Raw genomic sequence first — 21640 nt, forward strand, 5'->3', positions numbered from 1 at the left:
ATGATTTGAGTGATTATGGAATTGAGAAATGTAATTTTACTGAAGTTGTTTACAAAAAGGAGTGTAATGATGAACATGAAAATTTTATTGATAGAACTTCTAGCTATTATAATGACAATATTGGTTTGAAGATTATGGAAAAAATGAGTTTAAAAGTTAAAGGTCTAGGAAAGGATGTACAGGGATTAAGGAATCTGATTGAGACTACAGTCAAGCCAAAATATGCAAATCTTGGATATGGTACAGGTAGTGGAAAGATGAATAAAGGTTCAAGAGAATCAATTGAAAGTATAAAGATTGTGCAATGTTCACACTGTAGCAGGAAAGGGCATACAAATGATAGATGTTGGGATATACATCCTTGTAATATTTGTGGCTTGAAAAATCATTGTGATAAGACATGTTGGAATAGAGAGTACAATAAAGATTTTATGGCAGGTTGTATAAAAATAGATTGTGGATGGAGCTACGGATCGAGTTGCAGAAGATTACAAGTATGATCAAAAGTTTGTTTAAGTACAAATGTTGAAGTGTATATAATGATAGAGAATTTTCAAAGATTGAATGCTCAAGGAGGATTGAAAAATGGTTTGAGTAAATCTCAATCATTATGTAGCAAGACATCCATAGAAAGTGATTTTGTAGGAAGTTCAAGCTTATTATTTTTAAGAGTTAAATAAAGTTTTTTTAAGGATTGTCATAGCAATTGGACAAAGGCATTAGTAGATATGAAGATTATTGGAAAATGGCATTTTGGCATCAGGAAAAAGAAAGGATTTGATTAATCAATAATGATAAGAAAAAGGAAAACAATGGAAAAGAGAAAAGTGAATTTGAAAGTTCGAACATTATGATCAGTGGTTTCACAAACTGTAGACTTGGATGTGGACATGAGAAATAGGAAAAATAAAATAATAATTGTGGCACATTGGAATTTGAATGCAACAACTTTTGAGGTTGAAATTAGGGGGGAGTGTTGGAATGTGTAATTTCCCCCACAAATGAAATGTAAAAAGATAATAGAGGATTCTAGAAATTCCTAGATTACCGAATAGGGTTAAGTCAAATTAATATTTAGGTTTGTAAAGTTCTAGAAGTTATTTATGTTTAGATAGTTTTAGAAAAGTCTATTTGTCCTATGTCGGCTAGTTTAGATGTTTCCATAAAAAATCAAAGACCTATAAATAGAGGCATCTTGTAATATTATTGATATGGACAAAATGGTTAATGAAATATATTAGTGCCACAACACATTGAGTATTTTTCATTTTAGTTTATTTTGTCCATCCACCTTTCACAAGGTGTATTATAGCTTTCATGGGTTTCTACAATTCTAAGGGTCCATTTGGTTGCTATAATACAACTAGAATTGGAATTGATAATTAGAATATAATTTGTTTTTTTTGTTTGGTGCGTGGAATAGGAATGGAGAATAGGGTTACGTATTCCTATTTTAGCCCCAAAATGAGCTTTTGTCCACTCCAAAAAATATTTGTAATTGGAATGGGCTATTTCCATTCCCAATCCAACTTATCCAAAATTGATAATCTGTCGGGTCTGTGGTTGGAAACTCTCGCTCATTATTATTTTTTTGTTTTTTTATCCCTCGACCAAAAACTCCCACCATTTTGGTGTTTATCTGGGTTTTTATCTACATTTTTCTTCATCTTTAGAGGTGTTTATCTAGGTTTTTATCTGCATTTGTCTTCATCTTCAAAGGCTCTTCCTCCTACTCTGTGATTCAGCTCTTTCACTCAACTCATCTCCTACTCTATGATTCAGCTATGTCAAAGGAGCATAAAAAATAACATTTTTATGAGTATTGTTTTTAGTTTTTTTTTTTTCCGTGAATCTTGCATTTTATGGATTGTGTTTTATGGAATATTGTCTATGATTCTTGTTTTTTGTTTCATTTTGTGACCATAGCTTTTGGTAGGATGTTGTTTCGAACTAGTTTGCACACTCGCATGACTCCAAGGTTATCTCCTAAAGGGAGCATCTCTTCCATTACATGGACACACCCACCTCCTATGCCCATGCTCATCATGTGCCCAACACCAGGGCTCTCTCCAGAGGATAGATTTTCCTCAATATTAGCATACTGGATGTTTGAGTGCCCAACTCCTGGGCTCTATCCAGAGGATAGCTTTCTTTCAACATGAGAATGGTGAATGCTCATATGACCCACTCTAAGGCTCTACCTAGAGGAGAGCATCCCTTCAATATAGACACCTTGAACAGTGATCATTTCCCTGGTATTAGGGCTCTGCCTGGAAAAGACCATGCCTTCATTGTGGGCATTGATTTGAATGCTCATGTGACCGACTACAAGGCTTTGTTTGGTGGAGAGCACCTCTTGAGTTCCCATATGACCAACTACTAGTGTTGGGTTATCTCCAAAGGAGAGCATTCCTTGGGTAGGAACATTGTGTGCATTCATATGCTCAATGCCAAATGATACAATCTCTTCATTACAAGCATTTTGGGTGTTCATTTGTACAACTCCAGCAGGAGAAGTAGTACACCCATTTTATGCCGTCCCCTACTCTTCATCCATAGCAACACTTTCTTTCTGCAACATCTCTGCTATGATATTAGACTTCACATCCGATGAGTGTGTCAGAGAACCTCTACTGCCCATCGCAAGAGACTTATTCTGTGAGGTGGAATCATTGTCTAATAGCCAGGCTCCAGCCGAGGGTGTAATTAGAAGTAGCTCTGTACCAATGCAGGCTTCTCACCTACATTCCAGATCATTAAAATAATTCTTCTCAACTGTTCATGTGCTTTTGATCATTACAACCATGATTTAGATAAACAGTCAAATCATTCAACAAAAACTAATGCAATTATAAATCACAGAGGTCCAGAATCGCCATGCCTACATCATCATTCATTTTAGAGGTTTCTATAGCAATTATGATTCCTTCCATCAAAATGAAACCTGGCCATCTTATGAACCACAAATACAACATGCTTATTCCTTGTTGGATTATGCCTTGTTTATAATTGTCATCAAGTATTATATTCTTATTATTAAGATTTCATTGTTTTATCTTTTCAAATTCATTTATTCATATTTTTAAGAATTTTTTATACTAAAAATAAATGATTCATTTAATGGAGAGTGGTGTCTTGAGTCTTCTTAGGAAGAGCATTGAATTTGCTACACCAATATGGAGTTATGATCATAAAAGGAAAAAAAATATTCTAGATGATTAGTTTGATGGTTCCATAACTGTTGCTTTCAATTATTATTAACAATAATATACAGCTGTAAGTGGTTCCATAACTGTTGCTTTCAATTATTATTAACAACAATATACAGCTGTAAGTAATAGAGTCTTCTCATGTCACGAGGTGTAGGAAAAATTCTGCAGATAATGATGATGTGCTTCTTGCAACTGCCTTGTTGCAGGAGGAATAATTATTAAATTCTCTTTAGTTATGTGTATCTGCACATTACTTCAAATTATCCTTCTACAATGGCAATAAACACCCAAGATACATTGATAGATAGATGAGTTTTTAAAGTGCAAGAGGTTAAACACTTAGCCTCTAGAATAGCCTTTCCACTAAATCAACTTTTAATAATAATTCAATGCTGATGATGAACCCCCACTAAATGCAACTACCTTCCTTGGACTCTCAAAGAGAATTAAGAATTAAAACACATAAATGAGGCCCATGATGAAACAATCCCTACATTAAGAAGTTAGTAAATGAGCCCAATATGATGTGATCTCATGAAGCTCCCAGTCCCAGAAAATCAATGAAACTAGCATTGGCATTTCTGAACTGATTCTCCTCCTCTACTTCCTCTTCAGAAGCCAAAGATCTAAGAGGTGTCGTGAAGTGGTAACTATTCCCTATGGTGGTTGATGAGTTATCAACATTGGGAGCCTCCACTGCAATTAGCTCAAAATTTCTTGAATCTGAACACCCATACTGTAAATCTTAATGGTTCTGATTATTCTTATTGTTATTGTTGCTAACTATACTAAACTAGGCAATATCCACACATGAGAATGGTCTCTTGACACCATTTTGCAAGAAGCTTACAATGGTAGCACAAGAATCTATTGTCACTTGTCTAGGAGAAGATGGTCCTCTTGCTTCAATTGGTGAGGGCAAGGCATGGTAGTTATCCAAATTGCAAACACTTGAACAAACCATCACCAAGGCCACCAAACTCATTACAATTTCAAAACAAAAATAAAGAAAAATCTACTAAATAACCTAGAAGCAAGATTTGATAACTGAAATCAAACCCTAAAGATAATCTAAGACATGCAATTGAATTTTTGGGTTTCATTTTGTAAAAAAAAATTTCATCATGTTTCTAATCAGTCTAGGTTATCTCTCTTTTCTTTGACTCCATTTCTCTTCTCGTTGGCTCTCTTTGGCTCCATCTCTCTTCTCTTTGGCTCCATCTCTCTTTCCCTTGACTCTCTTGCACTATGATGATGGATCAAAATAGAGTATTCCAAACATTGATGAAAAAAAATTTTACGCAATGGTACCTAGAAATTCAATTGCAATCTAATAGATTGTGAAAATGATGTAGCTCTAACCTAATACATATTTCTAGTTTTTAAAACACCAAAACTGAAATAGATCCCATCTGTACTCTCGTGGAAGAAATTCACACCAGTCCATGACATATTTGAATTATTTTCCCCTAAGATTTTGACATCCATCATTCCATAGAAACTCCCAAAATAAAACATGAAGACACAAAAAAAAAAAAAAAAAACAAATAATTAATGATATAGAGAGATTTGCACTCTTACCCTCAGAGAAACTTCTAGGATGAACTAAATCATTCATGGTACCACCAATTCTCTGCTGGAAAGTTGAATAACTCGCAAACCTTTCATCATCATTATCAACCCTAGAAGCTACCCCCACATAATACCTCTCCTTGTAATTTTATTACTGAGACCAACTATAATTTCCTCAGAAAAATAGCTATTTTTCTACCTTGATCCCTTCATATGGTAGCCAGGCTTCCTTTTCCCAAAAGCATTAGACCACTCTCTATATTTCCTGGCTATAATAACATGCCAGTGATTGTTAACGGTGTTATCAGTTCTTCTAGGGAACAAGCAATCAATCAGAGCCCATTTGTTACCATACAATCGATGGGCTGCAAGCAATTTGTCCTCCTCTTCTTCACTAAAGGGTCTTCTATTTATTATTGGGTCCAGCTGATTAAACCACCTGAGTCTACAGCTCTTTCCTACACAACCCCAAAACTAACTAATCAATATCAATATTGATTACAAAAACAATCCACAAATAGAATTTCCTTATTTCCCTTGAAGAACAACTAGAGCTAATAATAGTTCAAATGTCAAGCTCCTTCCATGATGGAGACACCATTTAATAAGCCCATTAGGCCAATGTTGGGTGTGGATAAGAGTCACCCTAGAATGAATCAATTCTCAATTGCCACACGTTCAACACATGTTCACTAAAATCAACAAACTAAATTGTATTATTGCAGAGACAAACTTCACTCTAATAGGTATCCATTATTGAAAAGAAATAGGAAACAAGAAGCACGTTTGGACTATATTTTACATAGATTTAGATAAAGATATGGGTTTTTATGCTATACTTTTTATAATTTTTAGATAGAAATATGAGTTTTAATGCACCATTGTTGTGGGGTCATGGGAGGGGGACCATACGAGACTTTGGATTTGGTAGCAACATTGATATATCCTTGGAATCAATTCTAAGAAGAAAAAGAAGGAAAAAGAGAATCAATAATGGCCCTTAAAAATCAACACCATGCCACCCAACAATCTCAATTAGTATTGTATGTATGTGAGCAAAACAACAAAGTTTTCTGAATCTGATGCTAGATTTTATTCAGCAAGTACTTTCTAAGATTTCATAATGTTCCTCAACATTGATATAAGAGGAATGTTTTCTCAAACCTCAAATAGCCTCTTCAGTTAACACCAGCTCTTTGGAGAAGAGCTGGAGAACCTTGAAACAAAGAGGTTCAGGAGTGGCACACCTTGTGAAGATTCTAGGAACACTAAATCCTATGGCTTAAATATGTATCAATATTAAAAGTAAAATAACAAATACCAAACAGTGAGAACCACATATCTATCATCCAATTTAGCAAAATTAGAGAATTGGGTAATTAGTTACAATAAGACACTATTTCCAGCTTGAATTCAGTAATAATTTTCTATTACACAAACTGATCTTAGAATTTAAGAATGTCCAAAACCTTCAAAGTTCAGGTATCATTCACATGTCTGCATGTATGAAATACTTTCAAAAAAAATTCATCCTAAATAGCACATTTCTACTATAGATCTTGCATGCCAGTGACGAGAATCTAACCCTAAAACAAAAAATAGGTCTTCAACACTTCTAAGAAGCTAGATTTTCCATGTGCACCGAAACTCTATTACCGTTCCTGTGGAGTATTGGAATTTACAATGTACGCTAATATTGTGCTCTGCATCACTTGGTCTAGAGTAGGTAGAAAACTCAAAGTGCATTGGGAAACAAATCTCAAACATGCAGGTGCTATGGATATCACAATTACTAATGTCTGCCTATTTAAGCCTAAAAACTTATACAAACAATCTTTTAACATTCCTCACAATTTAAAAATGATGTTTATATTAGTGAAGGTGAATTTACATGAATAGTTCAACATCTATTGTAATTAGATAATGTTTGTATGAATGAAACATCAAAATTTAGAATAGTTTGATTCAAATACACTTTAATCACCAAATTCCACAGAATATAAAATTGATAGAAACAGAAAGTTCAAAGCAATGGGGTAATCAATGAGAAAAAATGGTTTATTAGACAATTTTAATGTGGTGCAATTCAATCTGTCATTAGCTTAAAATATAAAAGATTGATTTTCCTGCCCAGTAGTTTACAAGAATTAACTTTCACTGGAATTACTAAAGTGGGTATAGCAATTATGATTGGAATAAAGGAAAAGCATACTAGATAGGATTGTCTCTTAAATAAGTTAATAGATGGAAGAAAGATAATAGAGACAAACCTTATGTTTTCCTCAATACACATGAGAATAAGAGCCAAGAAAATACCACCCCTGAACATTGTCAACTTGCACAATATATATCTATGGATCTATGCATCTATGTGTCTATGTACCTTTATACAACATTTCGGTAGTTTTAAGTAATTGGTGTTTATATATTGTTTATATAGCTCTTAACAATAATATGATTCATGTGACCTAATAGATCGATGTGTTTCCATAGTAGGTCATTCGATGGATCTTATTGATGATATAGAAGTCCAAGGAGCCATAGTTAGGAAGATCAAGTAATGCGCATACTCGTTGTTTTGCTTGCCAATCTTGCAGTGTTAATAGTAGCATCTTCCCAAGAGGCTAGAAGAGATAGGAATAAGTGAAGAAGAGTTGCATGTCCTTTTTATAAGTGCATTATCCGTTCTACTAACACAGATTGCCATGACCAAATACACATGAGTAGAGTAGCCTTCTTTCACTTGGCCAAAATTTTAAGACAAAAAGGAAGCATTCAAGATACGAAAAACATATCACTGGAAGAACAGCTAGTGATGTTCCTCCCCACCCTTGGCCACAATCTAAGGAATCAAAAGATTGCCCATAACTTTGGTCACTTAGGAGAGACAATGAGTCGACACTTCCACAGGGTCTTAAAGGCTATAATAGATCTTCATGACGATTATATTTTACCCCCTGTTGCAACCACTCCTACAAAAATTGTTGGGAAGGACCATTTTGATCCATATTTCAAGGTAACTATGCTATTGGCATGTATTTCATTACTAGAGACTACATATAATAATTTGTATTTAATAGTAATATTGATTATTAAAGGATTGTATTGGTGCAATTGATGGAACTCATATGCCAGTTACTGTTGATGTGGACATGCAAGCAAAATATCACGATAGAAAGGGTAATTTGTCACAAAATGTTTTGGGCATATGTTCATTTGACCACAAGTTTCAATACATTCTTACTGGTTGGGAAGGGTTTGTTGTAGATAGTCGGGTGCTTGCTTCAGCTCTCTTTAGAGTAGATCCACTTGTGGTTCCCCCTAGTATATTAATTCATATTTAATATGATTATATTCTAATTAAACTAAATCAAAACTTTAATACTCTGTTTTGAGTATAACTTTAATTCTATTTGTGTAGAAAAATTCTATTTAGTTGATGTCGGGTACCCAAATGTACCAGGATTTCTTGCTCCTTATTAGTGTACACATTACCACCTAAAAGAGTTTTGCAGAGCAAACCCAATCAGTAATCCCCAAGAGTTATTCAACCACCGACACTCCTCTCTTAGGAATGTGATAGAGCGGACATTTGGTATTTTCAAGCAATGTTTTCCTATCCTGAAGCATGTAACATCCTATATTATATTTAACCAAACAAAGATTATTTTGGCATGTGGCATACTACACAACTTCATTACGATGGAGGGCGGTCTTGATGCAGAGCCACACCTTGGAAAACTCAAGAGGAATCAGTCACTCAACTGAGTTGCTTCAAGGGGCATCTACAACCTTCAGGATCACACACGATATATTATAACCACCCATTGTGATTTGAACCAACTGTTCTTATCATTATTATTATTATGAAAACACAACCAGAGATACCTTAGACTCAACTCATAAGACTCCTATAACCATCCACTAGATTCAATAAACAAAACTTTGAAAATAAATCCCTCCAAAAATTTCTTCTTGCTACCTCCAGATAGACCTACACTTAGACATGAATAACTTTCGAACCAAAAAATATTTACTCAATCCAACCATTGAGATTTTGCGTAACTAGGTTTCAAACAACATATAAAAATTTGAGAGAAATCCAACGGTTCAAACTTGAGATATTGACCCCGCAGCAGAGTACATTTTTCTGCAAAACATTGCTTCTTGCTGTCTCTAGATAGGCCTGCACTCAGACATGAATAACTCTTGAACCAGATCAAAACTCTTCAATCGCTCTGGTGAAGATCGGCATAATTACGCCTATAATAACATATCCAAAGCTCATGAAAATCCAATGGTGCATTTGGGAGATATTACCCATGCACTGAGACTAATTTTCTGCAAGCATACCGAATTCGACCCAAAACTAAAATTTTTTAATCTTCTGCAAACTATCAACTTGTTTCTAGTGAGAAGATAAGAAAAATCCGTTCAAAACTCAAACCATCAAAAACTTGCACCAAGACAAAATTAAAAAAAATTCCATATCTCTCCAAATTCGATTCGTGTCTTACATAGCCGACTGGCTCACCCTTAAAACTGACTTTCTTTTTCCTATTAAAGGATGTGAAACGTTTTCTTCTTATTTTAGAAAAGAAGAATGTCTTCTATCCAAAAAAAGGATAAGAATCTGAAACGTTTTTTCTACCAATATTAGACAGTCATTTTCTAAGTCAGGAATATTCTAAAAACTGCCTACTACCTATTATTGGATTCTAAAAATCATTAAACACTCCACCTACGAACTAAAAAAAAACTATACTAATTTAAGATCCACACACCTGGTCCTAGGTGACTATATCTGGAGAGCTTATCGAACTGCTACTCTAGGTATGCCACCACATGTAGGACATTATTACAAACTTCAAAAACTAAAAGCATTTAAAACATAACATTAAATTTCCTATTACATTTTCAACAATGTTGCCTCCTGTAGCGTTTCTCTTCTCTGCCACTGCAGCAGGTCTTTCATCCAAAGTGGAAATTGAAGAAGATGATGATCGTGTTGGGATAAATGTGCCAATTCTTGAGACTTATGGGATGAATCAATGAGATAGAGATGACTAGGGGAGATTTAGAGATGAAATAGCCCAAAGGATGTGGGAAGATTACAACCCTTGAACTTAGTTGTACCACAAAATATGAACATTTATTTGCATTTTGTATTTTCAAGGATCATTTTACACTTCACTATCCGAGACTATTTGTTGTATGCATTATTTTAGGAGATGTGTCAAGAAAGGATATATTGATATGGTCGAGGGACATTTTTAAAGTTGTCCTTTACATTTTAGTAGCCATTCAATCTTATTTTTCTTGATTGTTTTCAATCTTAATTATTTTAAAATTGTCTTATAGAAATTTTGTCTTTAATTTGCATAATTTGATATAGGAAAAGGTTTTGTAGTAAGAGCTAAATACATTGTGTGTACTATTGATAGAAGATGATCAAGACCGTCCATTACATTTCAGCATAACATAGTAAAATTCTTTTCAAACTAGCACTTGGAATTCTAGTCAATCCATATAATATTCTGTTCATATCTGCATGCATAAAAAAAATATATATTTAACGAGGGTAGAACAACACAAATATGAAAAAATTGCTATTTTTTTGATTTTGCCATATTATCAATTTGTTTTAAATTGCACCCTTTTTTGTGTTTTTCCTCTTCTTTGAACCCCAGTAACTGGAATAGACATATTCTACACACCCTATTATTTTGCTAAAGTAGGTGACATCAGACCTTATCACAACAATAATTAAGGCACATATTAATAGGGTTTTGACTTATAGTAATGGATATATGCTTTGTAATCACATGTCACCATAGGGCAACTAGATGTATATGGGTTAAAGTTATTGCAGTTTGTGATTAGAACATATAAACCTATTAATTGAAGCTGGTGTAATGTTCTCTACAAGCTCTGCCGAATAGCATATCCTCATGGCCCGAAAGGAACAGACAAATAAAATAGCCTCTCTATTGTTTTTAAACATATTGTGATTCATTTCAAGTTTTTCTTCAAATTTAACATGATCAGCTATGCCCATTAATTTGTTCACTCTTTAAAGAACATGTACGTCTATTTTTTTGTTAATTTCTTATTAGACCTTTGCAGTAATATCCTGGTTTTTGTATGCTAGTATATCAATGTGAAATATGCTATGGATATGATATTCTCTACCACTTACAGTGATAATGCAATGATGCTATTTCTGATATAAATAATAGAAATATACAATATTTATTTATTGCTTGTAGCAATGCTTTGGCTATGCCTGATGTGACAAAGTAATTATGAAAATATGGTAATATTGCTAGAGTAATATGTTGTTGTCTCAGATCCTAATTTATATGGTTGCAACTTTATAATTGATGTTGTTTCTAATATACACTTTTAATGCCTGCAATCATTGTTGTTAATGTTGAATGGCACATGCTCAATTGAGCAGATTCAATACAGATATTAAGAGATAAAAGTTCCAAATATGATATCATTTGAGAAATCGAGAATGCCTCTTCATATGTCGTAGTTGGAAGGATAAGTCACATTTGCAAGACACATGACCTGTGCCTATTCATAATCACCTCCTAACCAATCACACCATTTCATAACATTATACGGATATCTTTCATGATCGATCTGACATTTTTTGGGTGTATCCTTTCATGATGATTATTTATTAGACTCTAATATTTTCTACCTTCATACAGATCAATACCTGCTGCCAACAACTGATTATCATCATATCAATATTATATAGATATGTTTGTTATCTTATAATTGCTTCCTTAGTAATTAATATAGCTTCCTTTGACTATTCCTTTTTAGTGGCTAATTGATAGCAAATCAATGCAATTCTATATGCATCGTGGTTCTTCTACTTTTGTTTCTATATGGTATAGCGAAACACATTAGTATTGAGGGTTTGTGTTAGTTCTAATCCCAAGTGTTGGTATTCTTTAGACAATGGCCAGCAATCCTAGCGTCAGCATGATTCTGACAGTTGCGTTACCCTGTTTTGTTTGTCTGTCAGCAATAATGTTCTCCATGTAAATAGAGTCAAACTTTGTGGATCTTTCAACTCGGAAAATAACAAGTGGGGGATGAAAAGAAAATGATGCTAAGTGAACAAGCCACACATATTTTGCCACAGTACAAAATGCTTGTAGCAGATGCTCGGGCCAAGCACATGCCCAGTTGAGCATAGAAACAATCAAGCCCATCTTCATCCCAACTCAAATTTCTCAATGCATTGAAACACCTATAATTCATGGCACAACCCTCAAAGGTGTCTAGAACCATCTGAGCACCATTTTTCTAATAATTGCAACACTCAAAATCCTCATACAAGGCCTGATTCAGTAGAGCTTCTAAGTGGTAAATTACAACTTTAGTTATTCTTGGACCAACATGCACATCAAATGGTTGCAACAAGGAGGTGAGCTTCTCTAGGCCTTTACCATCATTGTCATGTATTAATATCACCAGATTTCTGCATAATTGTCTTACAAAAACCCTTGCTTCAAATACAACTTGAAGAAAACATTTCACTTTTGTTTCGTATGAGACATGCATGGAATTTAAGGCCTTTGTACCAATTTCAGGCCTTTCAAGACAAGTAACACCACCACCATTAAAAGCATGCTTGAGGTCCTGACAATAGAACTCTAATTCCCTCAGTTTCTTCTCCAACTCTACCATAGATGACCTTAATTGGGCAACCTCACTCATTGCAATATCTCTCCCTATGTTGGCCTCCACTAATTTGTGCTTCAAACCCTCGATGCTCATGATGGAAGGACTCAATGAATAGGTTTCTTCTTTCAAGTTTCTTGGGGGTGTCTTTTTTGTTCTAGAAAAGAACCATGATTTGAGAAGGCCATTACCATTGCCATTGTTATTTGGGTTTTTATTGGGCAATCCAATCATGTCTTGCAATTCTAGCAAAGGGATCATGGATGGACTTCCTTTGCTCTTAAATGCAGGCCTACATCTGTTGTAGGAAACCCCAATTTTAGAAACCATATGATGATGAACTGGATTAGGAGTATGTTGATGCTGATGCTGATTAGGGTTTTGACCACAAGAAGGAGAATTATCCATTGATGATCTCATTGAGGACACACTGTTAACCCTTCTTGTAAATAACCCAGGTCTAGTTCTTGTGGCTATAGTGGGACCTTCTTTCCCAATCTCCTCCTCCAACTCCTCCCACATCACAATTGACATATTTTTAGGTTGAATCTTTTCACCCTGAGGGCTCACCTCTTCACAAGTCTGCAATGGCTAAATACCACACCCACCAAGTGTCAAAAACATAGCAATAGCTAGATACATAGCTAAGTAAATTATTGATCTGGTTTAATAGTAAAACCCACAACCATAACCCAAAAAATTCTAGAAAACTTTAAACGCATTAAATTTTCTCTTTACGCTATCATGGATGCATCATTGTTGAACTATTAACCACTTCTATGTGTTATCTCTTTGTGAACTACTCTTTAATGAATAAATATTGTTGTCCAAGCATAGAATCTGGCTTTTTTCGTAATGGAATTGATATTTATTAAAACCATCTACTGTTTATCATTTTGCTTTTATGGATGTGACTGTTGTTTGTTAAATGGATATTCCTTGTAATTCAAAAAAAACAACATATTCCATATGTTTTTGTTGCTCCTATAAATGTTATTGTTGTTCATTCAACTATGATATTTTCATGACAACTCACACTATGATATCTTCATGACATGCTGATGGTTTTTTTCAAGTTTTGTAGCTACCCAACGATCGCCGAAAATGTCATTTACCAATCTCATAACAAGTATGGATGAGGAGGTACATGTGAGTATAGTTGCTACTTCGGCTAAAAATGCCAAAGTAGTGTGGTCAAAAGAGATGGAATTGATAGATTTGCTCTTTGAGCAAATTCAATTAGGAAGAAAAGGTGAAGGAGGCTTCAAAAAAGAAGCGTGGACTGCAATACAAAGGAAGTTCAATGAAGAAATGAAAATGAATCTTGGAAAGGATAACTTTAAGAATAAGTGAAAAACATGGAAACAAGGTTATAGAATGATGAAAGAGTTATGAAACATGAGCGGTTTCACATGGAATGAGAGTAGTCAATGTGTGGATGCGGATGATAGCATATGGGAAGAGTTGCTGAAGGTAATCTTCTCACAATATCTTTATTTAAGCAAAGTATTCTAATTATCAATTGAAATGAAAGTCATCTAATTCCTAAATTTTTCCATCATGTAGAGAAAAGATTTCAAAAATGCTAAAGTCTACAAGAGGCAACCCTTCACCCATTTCAATGACTCAGTAGTCATTTTTGGCAATGACGTAGCTAATGGAAATGGAGTAGCAATAGGTCCAGAGGCTCAGGATGGACATCTCTTTGAAGAGGTTGTTGATCTTGACGATGATGGGGGCCTTGATATGCACATGGATGATACTCCTCAATTTGATGAAGAAAACTGTCATTCAAACAATTCCACAACATCTGTTAGACAAAATCCATCTCTTCCATTAGCAAGAAAGTCAAAGAGGAAGAAGCCAAGCATGGCTTCCTCTTTGGAGATCATATGTGAAAGTATCCAAAATATTGACTAGGGCATGACTAAGTCTCATAATGTCAATGTTGATAAGAGGGAAGTCAAGCATGATATCTCAAGTGCATTTACTGCCCTCAAGGCCATGCTTGGAGTTAGTAGGGGGACTTTGATTGTCGCATATGACTTCTTTTCTTCAAAACCTACAAAAGCCTGGGCATTCCTAGAGATGACTACAGAGGAGAGGAAAGAATACATTAGATATAAGTTTGGAGGAGTTTTATGATAAATTACAATCTTTATGAATTTTATTTTTATTTTTTTGACTATGTCTGAACATACAATCTTTGTTAGACTTGGATGGATATAAAATATTTTCAACTCTTTTGGTTCCAATTTTTTTTGAAATGGATGAACAATGCATGTTGTTTACCTTCATTTTGTTCAACATAATTATTTATACTTCCAATGAGTAAATGTTGTATGTACTGTTGTATGCATTATTGTATAGACTGTTGTTTGGTGCAAAACATGCTACAAGATAGATGTTTTTTTCTACTTGAGCAAGAATATATGAACAGTATTTATAGTTATAATTATGTACTGTTGTATGCACTACTGTATGGACTTTTGTTTGGTGCAAATCATGCTACAATATAGATTTGTTTTCTACTTGAGCAAGAATATATGAACAGTATTTATAGTTATAATGAATTATGTTTTGTGGATTACTTGCAATAGTTGTTTGTAATTCACTAATTGTAATGTCTTGTTGTATGCACTACTGTATGAACATAATAAATCATGATGTTGCTATATGCATTGTTGTATGTATAGAATAAACCATGATGTTGTTGTACACATTGCCGTATTTAGCTAGTACTTTTTATTTCATTGTATCATTGTTCACTATGATTACAGATGAAATAATATGGCGCACCCAATGATTCAGATTGTCTTTGTTGCAATACATTGCTTGTAGTTTATTGTGAAATCACATCTACTTGTTGCATGCTTTTAACATACTTTTTAGAGTTATGTTTACATTGATCTATAGGAATATTTTGTTTATAATTTGTTTGTTATTTATTTTCTCTCATTATATTTGTTAATTATTTATATAGGGCCCATGGCTTTGAATACTTTGCCATTGTGTGACTGCAATGCTGGCACTATAGTAATGAGGACCTCATGCACAAACTGTAATCTTGGGCAAATTTTTTTGTTGTCCAAATAGTTGAAAGGTTGTTAGTATTTTTTTAATATGTATTTTTTGTGTACTAAGTTGTTGTGGCGAGCACTTATGTATTTTTGGAGTATAGGGGGATAATGGCTGCAATTTCTTTCAGTGGGTCAAGGATGACCCATCTACATCAACCGCATCTAACTATACAGAAGATGAAAGGAATGTTTGCAAATTGTACAACGTTCGAGATACTATTGCCAAGGAGATTGCTTCCATGGCAAAAGTTAAACTCATGTTTCACCAATGTATTATTTGTGTTCTAATTGCTATAATGGCAGTATTGGTTATTGGTGATTTGGGACCAAATTTGTAAATATGGTTAAAAGACAAATATTGGATATGTAATTGGAGATGTAAAGTGTATTATGGATATGTAATTGGAGATGTAAAGTGTATTATGACTATGTATACCTAATGGTGGACAAATTAAATAATGATGTCATTTTTGTTGTTTTCAACTTAATTATGATTGTGGATACTATTTTATTTGTGATTTTATATAAATGGGTGATGTTATCTATTTATTTAAAAAATAGTTGAAATAATTTAAATTCTCAACGAATAAAACAAAAATAAATATACATTCTTTGGATACTATTTTATTTGTGATTTTATATATATGTGGGTGATGTTATCTATTTATTTGAAAATAGTTGAAATAATTTGAATTTTCAAGAATAAAACAAAAATAAATATACATTCTTTGAAAAAATGATGAAAACAATATTAAAACTAAAACAAATAAAATTAGAGGAAAATATATATATAAACTTAACCCCATTCCAATTCTCATTTTGTACAACCAAACAAGGGATTAACATATCCTCAAACAAATTTCAGGTGAACCAAACGGGACTAGAATACATATTTTCCATTCTCATTCCCCATTCCTAGACCCATTCTTATTTTCAATTCTAATACTCAATTTTGATGCCTGCAACCAAACGGGCCCTAAAAGAAACATAAAGACAAGAAGTTCATATGATTGGATAGCACATCAAAAGAGTTGTCCAATGATATCACAAGCCTCTATTAAAATAGTCAGCAAGTAAACCAAATTGTAAAGCCACAGCGTGAGACCAAGAGCTAGAAATGACAATAGGAATGAAAAGGAAAGAATACCAACTTGCACTATGTTTTCACAATTTGGATTTACAAGAGTGACACTCAATAGTCATTGTGCTGTAATAAGCTTTTTTCCTTGAAATATTGCTTGTTGAGTCAAAATCTTAAACTGATTTTACTTGCCAATGCTGCCTATTATCAATTTGTCATTTAAGTGTAACTTACATATTTTAAAACCTCAAAAGAACAACATCAATTTGAACTTTCACCAAGAGTGGCCAATGCCCAACTATGTAATAAAATAAAACAACACAGGCTAACAATAGAAAGGATATTTTTTATTGGAGAGGAAATTGATCAGCCCCATCATACAGTGTGATTCTTGTTTGGGATACGATTAATGTCCTTGGATTTCATTGACTGACACATGAAATTTGCTTACGACTGAGTTTATATCTCGCAAATATGATGTACATTAAAGGTGTTAAACATTCAAAAATGTTCAACAGGAGTAATGATTAAGCATTTATCATTACTCCATTTATGTTTGGAAGCCAAAAGAAGGGATTATGTTTAAAATCATGAGAAATAATTAGCATGGAATGCTGCAAATTAATACAAGAAAACAAATAGTTCTCACCTATTTTAGATTTGTAGGATTCAACTTTCAATGAAGTCCATATCTATAAGCTAAGTTGCTCTGTTCTCTCTTTGGCCCTCCGGACCGGAGCGGCTTAAACATCACACACTAAGCTTAATTCCTATACCAAAAGTGTTAAATAGTCAAAGTTGACTTTTATTTTCCAAGCTTAATTCTTCCATTAGTGTGTGATGTTTAAGGGTGGCCCTCTGGACCAAGCGAATTTCAAACCTGTTCTTGGTCCCAGTTCCGGTTCTCCTGTGGGTTCCACTTAGATTCAAACCCGGGTAGGTTGGTTCCTCAAGGCCAAACCTAGGCCATATGAGGGCAAACCTAGGCAGACCAAGTGCAAACCAGGTACAGTTCCACTCCAAAACATTCTATAATTTATTACAGGAAATAATTATTACAGAATTGCATAATATTTTTAACATTAAAAAAAATTCTGTAGTTCGTATAATTATTATATCAAATTAAACTAGTCCTCAAGATTTCTTCTACTGAAATATTTATATTCAATTGCTCATAATGACTCCTGTCCAATTAATTGGAAGCTCTCTATAGTGATAAATCATGTTTTGGATATTAAGCAATATCTTTAATAGATGAAGGGAGTTGCAAGTTACTTTTATCACATTTTTCAAGTAAGATCGTAATTACAAACAAACAAGCTTTCTGTACAGTGAAAAAGTAAAAAGCATTTGAGGACATGGAAAGCGTGAATGTTATTAGTGCAGCTGATCCCATTGGCATTGGCACCATTAGCGGATCAACTAATGTCTTTGAAGAAGAAGGAGAAGATGAAGATTTAGAAAATCCATTAAATGATTGAAATGTAAAACTTAGCATAAAGCTCCAATTGTTAAAAATCAAAACAATGATACTTGAACTCAAAATTATTTTAATATTTTGATGTTGATAATAGATATGATGCTATAATTACAAGTTTATAATATTTTATTGTTTTTATGATACTATTTGGCATTCTTAGCTTAATTCATGCTTCTAGGCTGCATACATATGTATGTTGTACTAACAAATCCAAACCCCATTCAAAATTGTGTTATACCAGCAAACTGATTTTTCAAACCTGAACCCAAACTGGCAACTGCCTATAAGAACTGGAGATATAGGATTCTATGCCATTCTTAATTCCTTAAATGGATTTACAATCTTGTAGCCCCTGATATTGTGAAAAGAATATTTTAGGACTCAATCCTCATTAAAATTCTCAACTAGAAAAGTTTCTAATATAAGATTCAGCAAACCAGATAGGACGTGACAGATTGTTTAGTCACAAACTGAGGTACTTCTTGATATCTGAAATCATTTATAAGGCATTGTGTTAATCTCTCTATGAAATTCAGGAGATTTAACCAAAATATTGAGAGATTGTTTAGTCACAAACTGAGGTACTTCTTGATATCTTAAATCATTTATAAGGCATTGTGTTAATCTCTCTATGAAATTCAGGAGATTGAATCAAAATATTGAGAGATTGTTTAGTCACAAACTGAGGTAGTTCTTGATATCTTAAATCATTTATTAGGCAATGTGTTAATCTCTCTATGAAATTCAGGAGATTGAACCAAAATATTGAGAGATTGTTTAGTCACAAACTGAGGTAGTTCTTGATATCTGAAATCATTTATAAGGCATTGTGTTAATCTCTCTATGAAATTCAGGAGATTGAACCAAAATATTGAGTAACTGAAAAGTAAAAATTGGGTTTGGGTTAGAATTGCAGTCACGAAAAAATGGGTTAGTGTTGGGTTTACATCGGTTTTTTGGCTGATTTATTTCCTAATCAGAATGAAAAAGAAAGAAAACCCATTTGATATAAAGATAAATTCACAAAAAACAATTGTGAAATCCATGAAATATTTTGGCATCTTCTGATGAATTATTCGAGCAACATGCATTTACCAAGAAACTGGGAAAACACAATTTTTAATACATTCAATCAGCTTGCATGCCTCGTTGTGATTAATCACAAAATATTTGCGACTTTTCTTTCTTTATAGGCTAACCTTGAGCAGAGTGAGAAAGCCTTACTGACATGTGGGAAACAGGCTGGGACTGGGATCCTAACTAGATTACCACAAATTCGGACTTTGTTATCTTAATGGGTCGTGAAGCTATTGTCCAGTCTATCATAGACTGAGATTTAATGAAAATTAATTGATGATGAGTCATGCCATCAAATCCACAACTCTTCTTCTTGGTTCATGCCTCTATTTCCAAGTGGCTTCATGAATGAGTGTGTACATTACCAAGTGAATAGCTCTTTTCCAGTCAATTAAAATGCTAAATGGGTATAATAAAAAAGATAATATTGCTTGGAGTGACTCAAAGGAAGAATTCTATTCTAAACTCTATGTTCCTTATGTGTAGAACTGATACATTTAGGCGTGATTTGCTCCTATACCTTAAGACCATTTGGTAGTTTGGTATGTGATATTAATATGGAATGATATATTGAAAACATTCAATGATGGAAATACGTAGTATGTGAGACAATGTAATTTAACAGGGAATTCTCCATATAATACAACAGACATAGAATCAGGTGGTGAACTCTAAACTAATATCTATTGTAGCAATATCAATTCAAAGAAAATAAGACAGTAGAATTAATATGAAGAAGATGGATGAAAGATAAGCCAAATACAAAAGTTTTCACCTAACTAAGAGACCACGGAAGCAATATATAATGGTCAAATGAGAAGGTTAAGTTAAGCCTGTAACAACAGAAAAAGAGGTGAAAATTAGACACCGCCATACATGCCAAACATGTAAATATGACTAACGCTTACAATAAATGACATGATGACAAGGACCAAATAGTCTAAATAGTTTGTTCACAAAAATTATTTGCCCTGTTATAATTAATATAATAAAAGACAATGCTTATCTGTAAGTCTTGCCAAAATGATTTCCAAGATTCATACTGAATGCATAAGAAAGAGCATCATAATGCTCAAAATCATTGTAGCCGCAAGAAATGATCATCAACATAAATAGTTGGGGCATTAGGTCACTCTTGTGATAATTATGACCAGTTATCATTTTTAAGTGACAAACTCTGGCTTGGTCTCCTCCTCTGCTTGGAATTCTGGTCTTGCTGGTATTGGGGGAGTGGCTCAATGCAGTTCTGGTGCAAGTCCAATTTCTTTTTTCAGTGCATAAGGGTTGTCATACTAACAATCTTATGGAGGCTCTGACAATTTTACATGCTTTGGAACAATGTTGTCTGAGACGATGGCGCAGGATTATTTGTGAGTCTGACTCCCAAGTGGTTGTGAACCTTCTTACTTCGAAGGCACTTGCGGATGGTAGTTGGCACTTGGCTTCAGTTGTGAATCAGATTCTCCTCTTGTGTAGATCTCTGGAGTTTGTTCAATTTACTTACATTACATTCCTTGGGAATGGAATGGTGTTGCTGATTGTTTGGTTAAACAGCTTCTAATCATGTGCATGATCGGAATATTATGGATATGAGGCAAATACCCTCAATTAGCTACTGAGTTCAATGATCTTGTTGGTAGGGATAGAGCTCCTAGCTGAGCTCTCCCTCTTGTATCTTTCTTTGTTTTAATAAATTTTTGCCCCTCTTTTAATTCAAAGTGACAAACTCTGCCTTCTTTGAGTGTAACTTTGCATTCGGTAATCCATAGGAGATTCCATAGAGAGGACATGTTTATGTCATGACTCATTATAGATTACTTGATCCTACACAGCTAAAGGATGATAGACTTTACAGTTGAAATATTGTAACTACAGAGGACACTCCTATCATTGCAGTGCTTTTATGAAGAGAATCAGAAGACCAAGTTGCTGAGTTTAAAAAATGAAAGGCAACTAGAGCAAATGCTAAGCAGATCCAATCAGACCTCCCACTCATATGATTCCATTGTATCATAAAGTATTCATCAGCCTTGAATTCATGATTTTCAGGGTTTGTAACTTTTCTTTGAATCTAAACAAGGAACTCGGCACCATATAAGAATCAAGTTACTTAGATTTTCATATATAGCTTCATGATTTAAAACCTAAAATTTGTATTATATTGCACACCCAGAGAATCAGTCAAGGGCCACTGCCATAAGACAATTGCAGATTGCAGTAGCAAAAACAAAATGCCAAGACAACTGAGTGTCAAGATCATGGATGATGCATACATTGTATAAAATGAAGTGTTCTTTAAAATGATAAATTATAAAATCTATTGAAGAATATAAGCCAATTTTGACAAAATAAAAAATAAAATAAAAGCAATAAAAGCATGGCACAGAGGACCTGGCAGTGAAGATATAGTCCTTGACTGAATCCCCGGATT

At 33.8% G+C, this 21640-nt stretch overlaps 2 pseudogenes; both read right to left on the reverse strand.

Moving 5' to 3' along the window:
• Window positions 1-3744: 3744 nt before the first annotated feature.
• On the reverse strand, window positions 3745-11538 carry LOC149580057 (transcription factor MYB56-like; annotated as a pseudogene).
• A 217-nt stretch (window positions 11539-11755) lies between these two features.
• On the reverse strand, window positions 11756-18063 carry LOC149580058 (IRK-interacting protein-like; annotated as a pseudogene).
• Window positions 18064-21640: the final 3577 nt, after the last annotated feature.

This window comes from Cupressus sempervirens, chromosome 1 (genome assembly GCF_028749045.1).
Source record: "Cupressus sempervirens isolate cs-2001-9-10 chromosome 1, ASM2874904v1, whole genome shotgun sequence".
Lineage (NCBI taxonomy): Eukaryota > Viridiplantae > Streptophyta > Pinopsida > Cupressales > Cupressaceae > Cupressus > Cupressus sempervirens.